The sequence below is a fragment of the Heterocephalus glaber genome, unplaced genomic scaffold, assembly GCF_053883595.1.
Source record: "Heterocephalus glaber isolate CG9 unplaced genomic scaffold, H.glaber_assembly_v1.0 deba00001481, whole genome shotgun sequence".
NCBI classification, from domain to species: domain Eukaryota; kingdom Metazoa; phylum Chordata; class Mammalia; order Rodentia; family Bathyergidae; genus Heterocephalus; species Heterocephalus glaber.
Window position 1 is genome coordinate 23,536,976 of NW_028258317.1, and position 13,382 is coordinate 23,550,357.

At 37.4% G+C, this 13,382-nt stretch overlaps 1 protein-coding gene and 1 pseudogene across 15 annotated transcripts in view; one reads left to right on the plus strand and one right to left on the minus strand.

Moving 5' to 3' along the window:
- Positions 1-13,382, plus strand: part of Lingo2 (leucine rich repeat and Ig domain containing 2) — a 1,224,968-nt gene that overhangs the window by 359,821 nt on the left and 851,765 nt on the right. The window lies entirely within an intron of this gene.
- On the minus strand, positions 8,756-13,203 carry LOC101707152 (calcipressin-2 pseudogene; annotated as a pseudogene).

A 13,382-nucleotide genomic window follows, 5' to 3' on the forward strand; every position in this document is an offset into this window, starting at 1 on the left:
GTCTCATGTCTGTTGCCAACTTCTTTGATTGGATCTCTGTGTATTTTGACTGTTACTGTGAAACAAGTTCCCATAAAAGCTTATAGGCTTGAGACAAGCATTAACATGTTGCATAACTTTACAATTTTGGTAGGGCCTTTAGGAATGTCTCTTCTCTGATCCAAGTGGTATCAGCTAGTTTGTTGGTTGGTTTTGTTTGGATTTTTTAGTCTTTTGTTTTTCATTATCCTGATTGCCAGGTAAATACAGAGTTTGTTTCACAGTGTAGTGATGGAGTACATAATATGGATAACTAGCATTTTCAGTCTAAGCTTATCCATGAACACAGCAGAAAACAATGATGTGACCTAACAAATGCTAAAAGACCTTAAAAATATAGAAAACAAGTGCTTGCTTATAATCCCAGAGATTGATAGGCTGACACAGGAAAATCACAAGTTTGAAACCAGACTGGGAAACTTAGTGAGACCTTGGCTCAAAATAGAAAGTTCCGGGGATGTAGCTCAGGGATAGGGCAGTTGACTAGCACAGATTCAATCCCAGTGCCACTGAAATTAATCAGTCAATCAATCAAAAGTTTTTGCAATTACTTGCAATTATTGATCTTCACAGTGAGCACTTTGCACACTGAGAACCAGCTTTCAGGATGAATCATTTAGATGTTTGCAATGTGGTGCTGTGCTTGGGAGGTAATCCTGGGCCATGGGCTGAGGCTTTCAGTTCTTATGTGTATGAGCCACCTCACGTCTCCTTAGGTGTATTCACCTGACTGTGAGTGGATTCCAAAAGCAGTTCCAAGACTGAATGGCATCTTTATGATGTATTCTTAGAGAAACATTTGCCATACTGTTGGTTAGAGTAGTCACAGGCACTCCCCAGATTCAGAGAGGGGCCATACACTCCACCTGTTACAGGAGAATAACAAAGTTCTAAAAATTCTACATATCTGGAGATACTTGAGTGGTGATCTTGAGGGAAATGCAATCTGTCACAGTCTCCCTACAAGAGTCTGTTGCCTTTGCTTGTGTAATCACTACCCAAAGGCTTTGCCTACCTTTTAAAGTATTGACTCCTATTTGCTGCTGGACCTCTCAGGCTTCAAATCTCCCTGGATCCCCACTTAGAGATCCACCATCACAATTTATAATGTCTCTGCTATTCTGTGTCTGTTTGTCAGTCCTACTACTGACATTTGGCACACACCCAGAATGTCTGTTTGACACTGAAGTTCCTATTGTGCCATCATCCGAAACCCTGGGAAAATAAGATAATTGAGATAGAAAAGGCATGGTTTTAAGAACCGAATGACCTGGTTTCAAATTCCAGTTTAATAACTAAACTCTAGGCAACTTACCTTGAGTCTGTATCCTTTTTTGACAAGTGGGTAGAAGGCAATGTTCAACTTACCATTTTGGGGAAAATTAAACATGTTTATTATATAAACATGTTTATTGAGTAGTTTATTGAGTAGAATGAAAGACATATAGTACTAATATCAAAAGTTTACTTTTTATTAAAGTTTTTTTTTTCAACTGTGGTCTGCTTTTACCTGTTCCTTTTCTATAACCAATGCCATGACTGGATTATTTTTCCCGTTTCAGATAACTTTGACTTATTAAAATTCCATGACAGTTAAAGTTTTCTTCCCAAATTTAACAGGTTCTTCTTCCAACAGTGAAGATAGTGTTTTTATTTTGAATGGCTTGAATTGACCATAGGGGCACTGGGAGATAAGAAGAGGAAGGCTCTGTACATCTGAATCATTCTGAAGTACCTCTAAACTTAATGCTGGCAGACCTGATTTGGCTGCTTCCTGTGTCTCTGTTGATGGTGACCTTCATCTTAGAGGTACAAATCTCCAGCCCTGTTCCTTTCAGGCCCCCAGGACCCCCTTGCAGGAGTGTATCACTGCCTCCTGTTGTCCACCAGTACATGTCTCTGTAATGATTATTACCCCAGCTAACCATTGAGCACGTGGATAGTGTTAGCCTATTGCTCCTTTCTTTACTTTCTATGGTTCATATGGAACCAGAAGAATCACTGAAGTCATAGGACAGGAGTGAAGATGCTCTGCCATAATTATGCTTTCAAATACTTTGCCCCATGAATGGTGTCTTTAGTCTGTTGCATAGACTGCTAAAGCAAGCATACCCATTTGGTAATCTGCAAGTTAGTGCCAGGATCATTATTCAGGAACTCTGGAGCATAAATAGTATCTATTAATAGTACATAGTACTTTTTTACAATGTTCTGCTTTGATGGCACATTGAGATAGTTCTATTACAGTTGCAGCAGGAGGCATCCAGTGCCAAGGTAGAGGTTATTAATTGCTTCTTTATGCAACCCGCCCTGGTCTGTGTAAATACATCCTAAAAACCCCTTCTCATTACTTGTCTTTGTTGGGGTGGGTATCCCACAAGAAGGAACATTATTTTTACTCCCTTCTTGTATTTTTATAGTCTTTTTGGTCATACCTTGTATATTCCTTTATTCCCTGCCCTCTCATAGGTAGAAAAATCCAGGAAACAAAGAAGCAGAGTTTTAACAGACTATCATAGGCAAAAGAGCATTTTTTCCTTCTAAGCATGCTGGCGCATACCTGTTAGCCCAGCACTTAAAAGGCTGAGGCAGGAGGATAACCATGAGTTTGAGGCTAGCTGGGGGTACATAGTGAGTTTAAGGACAGCCTGAACCTCCATAGTGATACCCTGTCTCAAAAAAAAAAAAAAAAAAAAAAAAAGAGCATTTTCTTTCTGAGTCTAAAAGCATTGAACATAACTGGAGACCTATCCAAGGTGTGACCCTTAGTTGGTGTTCTCTGGGGGATGCTTACTTCAAATACCAGAGCTACTTACCTGTCTTTGTATAACCAATGTGATGTTTTGGAGACTCATTTATTTTTACTAGCAGTGTAAGTAAAGCATTGCCTTCTCCAATTTAAGTATGATGCTGACAGCTTCCTGAAGATTTCTGGGCAAATTAACTGGGAAAGCAACACTGGAGCAAGCTGTGCATGGTTAATCCTTCCTGTGACAGTCATCAAAAAGAAAGCCTTGACTCCTTTATGAGGATGGTGTTCCTCCACCCCTACCAAGTGTGTGTGTATGCAAATGAGGTGCCCTTTCTGACATGCCTGTAGAGTTGTTATAGCTGTGACCACTACTATTTTGTAGTAAACTATTATTGACCTTCATTGAATGTTTACAGCTCTCTCAGCCTAGCACCCCATGGTTTCTTAGGGAGTAAAAGCTGGGTGGACTTCCAATTTTCTGTACCCAGTCTATGTCTCACTCACGGCCCCAGGACTACTATTTTCAACTGCATCTAGAATGAGAAATCAATTAAATTTTTTTATACTTGCCAGGTATATTTGCCAGTTTTTGGCATATTATTTTTTAAGTAGCCTTCCCTCAGTTTTTAAATCTTTAATGCTATAGATTTATACAGTGGGCTCCATGTTTGAAACCTGTTTATCATCCTTCTGACCTTGAATTGTGCTAGACTATGTCAATGTGTAGGATTGGATGAATTTAAAAAATTTTTTCTCCTAGTTTGTATCTATTTTCAGAATCTATAATGGAAATTTAGAATGTTGTATTTCATTGTCCAGCTTCCTGGTGTCATTTTTATCATCTTCTCTTTCCTACTGAAAATTCCCTAAATCTTTGTAATTGCCTTGCTTATTGTGGGACACCTGGCCTTCAATATTTTGTTTTCTTAACTTAGGCTTTTGTCTGTTTATTCTCCAGTACATATCCTTTTCTAAACCAGGAACATCTCATTACAATATTCTAGAATGCCTACACAACACTCATTTTGATACTGTTTTACTTAGTGGTTTAACTCTTTTAAATATTTCATGAGATTTAGTCTTGCTTCACACTGTATACTCCTAGTTAAAATAAATGAAAGTCTACATGATCTGCATGAATGTTCCTATAGATGACAACCTAAAATTATTGCAAAAACTAGAATAACTTTATCAAAAACACCAGATAACCACTTGGTATATAGGTTGATGGATTTTACTGAGGAGTGGTGGTAGATGCAGAGAAGCAAATTATATGCGTCCTCTCCTCCTTTCACCAAGAATAGAAGGGAAAAATAAGTGGAATATGTTTTTCTTACAGCCCCGGGAGCTTTTATGGAAATTTCAGATACTTACAAGGAAGCTGTGGAACTGGGCTCCTGATTTCATGGTTTACATTAGGGCAGTATGAGTCCCTTCCTCTTGCTTAATTTTCCTCTGATATATATTTTGATCTTTGTTCTGGGCAGTACTTCATTGATGAGAAAAACTGCTGAATCAACTTTAGTTCCACCTGGCATATAGGATGAGTCTGTTTGGCTTGAGGATTTTCACTGTGAATGGAATTAAACAGTCCCATTCATTGTGAAATGCATCAACCCTCTTTAGTTTTCTGTTATCTACAACCTGAATGCCACGACATGATAAGCAGACATGATCTCATAGAAATCTGACAACTAGGCAAGAAAAGAAAGTCACAGAAATATAACCAATTTATGATTTGGAATGTGCAATAGTGGTAGAATATACAAATGTCACATATCAAATGTAATATAACGAAACATTTTTATAAATACTCTGGATATGTGGAGGAAGATGTAGGCCTACCAAATGAGAGGGGGCATGGAAAGGAATGACAAGTATAGATGAGGGAAAGTTTTACAAAAATGTTGGGATTTTAGCTGGCCTCCAAGATTGAAAAGTATTAGATGAAAGAGTTTTTCATGAAGGTCAGCAGTAGCAGAGGAAAGAGTTGAAAAGTGCAGGCCTGTCCTTGGAATGATGGGAAGTCTTTTATTGATACCCTGATCATAGGAGGCAAGCTCAATGGATTAGGCAGAGAACAGGTTGGTGAGGTGAGGGGCTTGAACTGGTCATGCTAAAGGATTTAGGATTCTTCAAAGGAAAAAGAATAAGGGACATGAAGAGTAGTCAAAAAAAGGAACTCTCATCTGAAAAACCTTCTGACAGAAAAAAAGGAACATTTATGAATTTATTTGGACAATAGCTCTTTTGATTTTCTTATTGGGGATGGTCAAAAGCTGAATGTGCCCATCCTGAGGAAAACAAAAACACTTTGTAATTAACAACATTGATTTTCAGCTTTACCATTCTTTAGTTTAGTAGTCTGCACCATGAATTAATGCACTGGCTCCATCTTTTCTACATTGCCATTCAAAGTACCTTTGAGGAAGCTCATCTCTTTGAGGTTTGAGCTTGGGAACTGACAACGTACAGATTCACAAGAGCAGCATTTGATTTCCTGTAAACGGATGTAAGAATGACTTACACTGATGCCTCTAGAAGGAAAAGTTAGTGTGGCAAGTGAACTAAATTCCTTTTGCTTAAAAAAAAAAAACAAAAAAAAACTTTTACTTCTCTATCAACTGCTCTCTAATTCCTGTGGTTTAGAAGCCTCGCCTGAGATTTCAGATCAGCCATTTCACACTCTGAGGATTGAGTTAATGAACTGCTCCTATGAGGGGCAGAATGAGAAGACATGACTGACCTCCATCAGGGTTCAGTCCCTATCTACAAGGATGAGTGAGTTTTTTCTCTAATTTTTGAAGAATGAGGATTAGTTCCTAGAAAGTTCTTCTGTGAACTTAAAGTCATGGATCTCAGGCTGGGCTAAGCTTTGGACTTGTGATCCTCTTGCTCCATCCTTTGCAGTTTTCCAATCCTTATACAATGATAATAATAATAGTAATAATAATAATGATAATGATTAGAAGAGTGAAGCACATTAAAAAATCAGTAGAGGGCCAGGGATTTAGCTCAGTGGTTCCGCCACCTGCCTCGCAAGTGCAAGGACCCGAGTTCCATCCCTGGTACAAAAAAAAAAAAAAAAATCAGTAGATCTGGGGTCTAAATAAAATGCTTGAGTATCTGTGAAAATATTATACATAAAATGTCAAACCAAAAATAGAAATTCAAAAGCTGAGCACATCCATGTCCTTTGTGATTATGCCTAGCCTAAAGATTTTCCATTTTTTTCCTTTTGGAAGACTGTTGTTCTTTTTTTCTAATTGTTTTGTTTCATTGAGGGCAACCAATCATAGGCACAGCCACTGTGATTCTGTCATGGGTTCCTGAATCAAGCCTGACCAATCCAAGGTCTTTCTTTAGATTTTTCAAGCTATATTTAAGAGAGAAGAAACAGTTTTCTGGTCTTGAAACTTTGAAAAGTACATCTTGGGATCAGCTAGTGCCCTTCTTTCTATGTTGTAGAGAAAGCTGTATTAGAAGGAAGAAACTGTGCAGAGAGATAACTTAGATGAAGGAGAGAAAGTCCTGAAGGCATTTAAAAGTGTTCTGTATTGTCCCTGAGATGCTAAATCTTTGTTCTACCATAATTATATAAAATAGCTCGTTATCTAACAAGTCAATTTTTTTTTTGCCTAAATAGTTAAAATGGCCCTTACTTGAAATCAAAAACATTTTTTGTGAATAACAAAAAATTGGTATCCCCACCTTCTTTATTTTAATCCTCTCTGTAGGTATCTTGGGAATGACTGAGCTCTGCATTCAAATTTTCTTTCTCTTTTTTTAAAAGTTATTTGTTGATGATCAGTCACTTGCCATGTCTTTAATGTGTATGAGTTCTTTATTAGGAAAACCTTGTGAATCTTAAATTCCCAAGCCTCTAAAATTCTCACAGTCCCATGATAGGTTAAATTATAATTTTCTTATTTGTTTCACCATGTCTATGGATTCCTTTTTAAAAGTTGCTAGTGAGTATAATAAATTAATGAGCCCTAGGATCTAATAGCTGAACATAATACATTGTAGTAGGAGGAACCAAATCTCAAAAGCTCCATTGATAACTTTTCAGTAGTTTCCATGTCTTTCTCTCTTTTATTAATTATACTGTAGCTGATTCACAATAAGTTATTAATTTTTTGTATTTAAAATCAGCTCAAGGCATAGTATTTATTATTTTCTGAATAAAGTAAAAACCTAGCTCATTTTACAAGTTTTTGATTATGTCTGAGTTCTTTATTAAATCACCGCTCTTTCTTTGCATTTGTTCTTTTCAGTTGCCAGGCAACTCCTGTGATACTTAGCAAAAATATGCTGAAAGGATATTTTTTAGAATAAAATTAGTAGACGCATAGACCCCTTGTAATGATGGATATTACAGTTGTTCAGATGTAAAATTAGCCACCGTGAATGAAGGTTATTATTTAATGTTATACTAAATGTGACTTTCTGTGCAATTGTAAGCTGGGTCTCTCACCTACAATTTGTCTAAATTGCAAAGAATATCTTAATTCCTGATTTAAAAAGAAAATGAGGTTGATAAAATATAACAGTGACTCTTTTATTGAGTTTAAAAAGGTGGATGATGATAAATGAATCCACCCAAGCATTTTTCTCACTGATTCAGACCACTGTGCCTGGCAGAATGTCTCAGGGAATACATAGCATTCTTTCCATTTGAGATTTCCTATTGAGGTAGTAGTATCCATAAGGCCATTGTGGGGATTTGGCTCACTCAGTTACTTCTAGGTTTCTCACTCCTGCTTCCTCGCATAAAGAGGCAATTCCAATAAGCTAAATCTTGTCATCTGATTAATATACTATTACATTTTGAAATTTTGAAGAATGCTGGGAATATTAATGAATAGGTCAAATGAGATGAACTTTACGAAAGAACTTTTGATACTTTCTCCACGTTTAGAATTTTGTTGTGTGATATTAGCCACAGTTGCTAATTTAGTTGATTTCACTGCTGTCCAGAATGTGAAACCACTGACAATTCAATCAAAATTTCTCTTCAGTTTTCAGTTTCATCGTTTGATCCTGGTGGTTGTTGTCATGTCAAAGTTAATAAATGCAGTATAAGACCTGAGAATGGCTTCTGTCCCCCAAGTTTTATTCAAGAACTGGTTGTCATTTTCTATGACTGCAACAGTGTACATAGATTGAAAGATAGGAGTCATATTTTTGCATTAATGGACATCCTCAATTAGAAGCCTGGTAGATTTAGATTACTGTTCTAATAATGGTGGCCCTTCTATCACTGATTTAAATAGCATTCCCTTGGCCTGAATTTTGAGCTGTGGTCAATTTCTCCCATTTTTCTATATGTTAAATTTTTCCACCTCAGGCAGACTTTTTCCTTAAGTCTCTAAAGCTGTCCAAATGCATTCCCTCTTTAAATATAAAATATATAAGTAATCAATTATTTTGTAAATGTTTGCCTCTTCTGAGGGACTTTCCAGTGGCTGTCCTTCCTGTTTCAACTGAATTTCCAAGAATGTCCTTTGCACCTCCTCCTCAGCCTGTTATTTCCATCCTCCTACCCCTGAGAAAGTTTTCTCTAGAAGCAACAGTTGCTAACTCAGTTGATTTTGCTGCTTTCTAGAATTTTTTTTTTTTTGCAGTCAAAGTCAAGTTTACTTATGGTCCTATTTACATGGCCAGGAAAAAAAAAACCAAAAAACAGCAACAGGCACATCAGGATGGGGACTGAAACAGCTCACAAACAACACAGGTGCTATTTGTTACTGATGTCTCTGGCTTGGATCAACATGCAAGAATGAAGATATCAGTTGCGCTCATTGTTTAATAAGAAAATACTGCTTTTTCCCTAGGACTTTCTAGAGGATGGGTTATACATGTCATGAGTATGATATGAGCAGGAGACATCACCTTTGCCTAGCCCTTTTGTCTGAGAGGGGCTTGATTTCAAGGAAGGAGTCTCAACCAAATACCCAGGGATTTGAAGGCAATTAATTTTTCTTACAAACAACGGGAGTGGGGAAGCATGATAAAGAGGAGACAGATACTATCGTCAAGGTAGAGCAGTCAGCTCAGTTGGACACAGAGGGTGGCAGGCCAGGATGCCAGGTCTGGATGATTTTTGGCTTTAGGGAAGTCTTTGGCTCTTCCTCTTCCTCTATGTCACTGTCACACAGGTGCATCATGACACTTGGGGTGGACTCAGTCCCTGCGTGGAGCTCATACTTCTCTCCTGGTCCTAGTTTGGCCACGGCATAGAGGAGGTTGTAGTTGAGCACGGGCTGATGGGCTGCCAGCCCATGGGTGGTGAAGATGGGGCGAGATGAGGAACTGCTTGGCAGGCTGGGGCAGTGCCAGGTGCAGCTTGTCTCCTTCTGTCTCTGGGGTCTGAACTTGTGGGAAGTACAGTTTTAATTTTTTCCCTCTGAACTGGGATTCATGAAGCTCTACTGGCTCGGGCTGCAGGTTTAGGGCTGCTAAAGTTTATCCGGACACATCGGAAGCTTTTAAATAGCTGGAAAGTCACTCAGTCATCGTAGGTCCGGAATAGCCCTTCAGATTTTTCCTTGCTCTCTTCTCCTTCAAACACAGATTGATGGACGTTGTATGCGAACAGGGAATTGGGGAGGTCGTTGAAGTCAGTGATCGCTTGAAAGGCTTTTTCAGCAAAGCACCATGATGGCCCAGTCTCTACACAGCAGAGTAAGAAAAGTCCTCTGTCCTCGGGGACATGACCTAATGGCCCCAGGCTCCTCATGCCAATAAAGTAGGTGTGGGTGAGATTCCAGTGTAGAATTCGATGTTCAAGGCACAGCTGTGGATGTCGGCAGTGAACAGGGCGGGATGATCAGGAGGAGAGGGATCAGAAGCGGTATGGTCATCATGTTAGGGTCCACCCAGGAAAGAGAAGGCACCTCAGTTTGGATATTTAATAGTGAGTTCAGCAAAGGGGCTGTTTCCAAATGAGTAGGCAGACCAGGTTGGGTCCACAGACTGTGCTGTCACTGTTCCTGGACCTGAATCAGCCCTGGTGTCTGGAGAGTATAGGCTGCCTGCTTTCCAGAATTTGATACCATTGACAATTGAATCAAAATTTCTCTTCAGTTTTCATTTTCATCATTTGATCCTGTTTACTCACCAGTTTTTTTGAATGATTTTCAGGGGCACTTTTCAAACAAGTAGCTGCTTGAATATCAGCATTATTCAAGAATGTGATTTTGACCTTTACCACCTCACTGTATTTACTTTCCCTGAGTAATTTAGTTACTATCAAGTTTCTACAACCATTAGTTTGCTCATGACCCTAAAAGTGTTTGCCTGTGAGAGAGAGAGACAGAAACAGATACAGAGGTCACAGTTTAAGTCTATTTCCTTAGCTCCAGAGCTATTCAGGGAAACTTCTTTGAATTTACTAGTGTAGAGGGAATAAAATTTTTAAAATAAACATATTCCAACTGAACTCATTCTCCCTCAATATGTTTTGACATTTTTTTATTTTTTGTTCAGTGAATATTTTTATATAATTTTCAAGCTTAAATTCTGACCTCATTCTTGATTCCTTACTTTTTTCTGTTCCTAAAATGACCATAAATATTTTTCAAGTCTGTCTCCCATTTTCTACCATACTTTGTTTCTACCATAACACTTCTTTATATATATATATATTTTTTTCTTTTCTTTTTACTTTGATGGTACTAGTGATTGAACTCAGGGCCTTTGCATTGAGCTACATCCCAGACCTTTTTATTTGTTTATTTTTGAGACAGGATCTCACTAAGTCACCTAGCCTGGCCTTGAATTTACCTTTCTCTCTCTCTCTCTCTTTTTTTGTTTTTTTTTGGTACTGGGGATCAAACTTGGGACCTTAAGCTTGTGAAGCAGGCACTGGAACCACTAAGCTAAATCCCTGGCCCTTTTACTTTTCTCTTGACTGAGCCTCCCAGAGTGTTATTGGGATTCAGACCAAGCCTAGCTTACCATGAAACTTTTAATCACCTCTTTCCTCGTGGCTTAGTCACATATCTTCAGAGACAAATTTTATGCTATCAAACCCTTTCTTCTTATATTTTCTTATATTTGTTTAAACAGGGACCAATTAAAATTTTTAAAAAGGTGCTTTTTTCATTTTATATAGTGAGATGTAGATTTTTAAAAGAAATCGTTAAATTAAAACAAATAAATATACTTGGAAGTTAGGAGTAACACGTAATTTTCCTAGTTAGATAATAGCAAATGTACATCCACTTGAGTAGGACTACTGAAAAACACTCTTTTTCATTGATATGGAATGAGGGGATGTTTTTATATCCATCTAGAGCCGAACTTAGTTATGGTTCATAAATTTGCCAAATCCAAGGAATTTCAGAAATCCTACTAACACAAGGTTTGACTTTGCATATGATCATCTCACTGTTCTAGTTTACAGAAGTGAAACAAACTTCCATCTGTTGTGTTTTTAAATAGTGTTGCTTTCTTTCCCCTGCCAGAATTAATTATGAATGATTCTAGAGAGATTTAGTACCTGTTCTCCAAAGACAAATTTCAACATTCAATTTCAACTTCTCCCTGATATGAGACATTTCAGTATTAAAAGTGCATTTGGCATTATGTAATTCTGAAAATTTTCTTGTTCATTCAAAACATTTGAGACACTATATACTACTACTAATTGATGTGATTCTTCTTATCCAGGATTTGTGACTTATTGATTGGTTGCAATGTGGTAGTGATTCTTATATTAACGATGTGTGTGTGTGTGTACATTCATGACTATGGCTATGATAAGCAGAATATTTTAAAAGGGAGTAGCAAATACCAGAAAAAAATGTCAGGCCTCTATGTGAGAGATAATAGCTTGTTTTCTGTTTCTTCATGGTATATTAAATGAAGGAGAAAGAATTAAAAGGGAAAGAAGAGAAGGAAAAGGACTAGGAGAAGTAAAAAATTTTCTCAGTATAGAATATAACTCTCCGGGAACATTGTTAATGGAAAACTGGAGCTGAAAACAAAATACAATAAATTGAAAAGTTAATAGAGGAGAAAAGGTAGAGACAGTGAGAGGAAACTCTTAAGAAACCTGATAGTTAAAAAACAAAGAAATTACAAAGTAGCTCAAGAGAAACAGGATTGATTAAAAACAAAAGCAGAGTCTTGCACAAAAATAAGAATACTTTCTGAAGACAAGAGAATAAACTCTGTTGTTAAAAAATTACTTTGTCAATTTTTCAAGATTTTCTCCTATTATAATCAATCCTTTGCTGAAGCAACACCAACGTGAGTGTGCATAGTTTCAATGTATCCAGACCAAGGATTTTCCCACCTGAGAACTACTGGGAAAGGTACTCCATTGGGCAGAACCTCAATCCTGCTGAGTCACACATAGGAGGAATTTGGGGGAATGTAATGTCTTCCTAAGATTACGGAGAGGTGTTGATGCCTTGAACATTTTCAATAGATTATCATTTCTTGAAGGCAAGGCCCATGTCCATAGTTCATTTGCATTATCATCAGCATCTGAGACCAGTGAGAAGAATGCAGAATTTGAGCTGAGGAGAGGCTTGAGAAAAGGACATGAAAGAACGTGTCCAGGGTTCCTTTCTACCTCTGTCTCCATGTCCTTTGTACAGTCTCCTAAATCAGAAAGACTCAAAATTTCTGAATATTTATTATTTAATGTACTCATTTAATGTGTAATAAAATTCTTACTGTTGTTTATTTTTAACTTCTACATAAAAACATAAAAATTGTACATATTAATGAAGTACCTTATAATATTTGAATACGGGTAATTTTCCATCAGGTTAAATGTAACTATCTCCTCAAATATTTACCATTTATTCATGGGGAAATCTTTCCAAATCCTTTCTTCTAGCTTTGTGAAATGTACAGTTCAGTACTGTTATTTATAATCACCCTACCTTGCAAAAACACCCAGAACTTCTTACTTCTATTTAACTGTAATTATTACCCATTGATCAACCTGTTACTAGCATACTCTCCTAGGCCCACTTTTCCCAGCCTCTGGTAACCAATACTCTACTCTCAAGTTCTAGAAATGACCTTTTTAGATTTTACATATGAGTGGGATCATTCTATACTTTTGATATTATTCATGATGGACATAGATTCCAAGAGATAGATTCCAGAATCTTGTACATGAGAACAAAGAATTACAAGTTACATACATGATGGTAAGGAAAAAATAGCTACATTTATTGAAATTAATGAGAGAAGTTGCACTCAGAGCTAGCAAGTTCCTGCTAGCAGAAACTTTAAAAAGTGGCACAAGCAGGAGAGAAAAGCAGTGTGCTGCAACAGGGAGAAAGGAAAGGAGGTAAATTAGACTTTCGGATTTGACAAACAGTGCTCCATGCCCAAGGTGCTCTCATGGGGTCTTTCAGGGTACGATTGATACAGTGATGCGTCATCTTGGTTGTGTCTACTGCACATGACCTTTGCCGTAATTTACTCAGTTATAATTACATGCATGGTATGCATATATAATTGCATGTATATGTATGAATCTTTAATGAATTTCCAGTCAGGAAAGGTCTTGCAAATGTATGTAATATATACGTGCCCTTGGCTAGAACTTTAGGAATTTCCT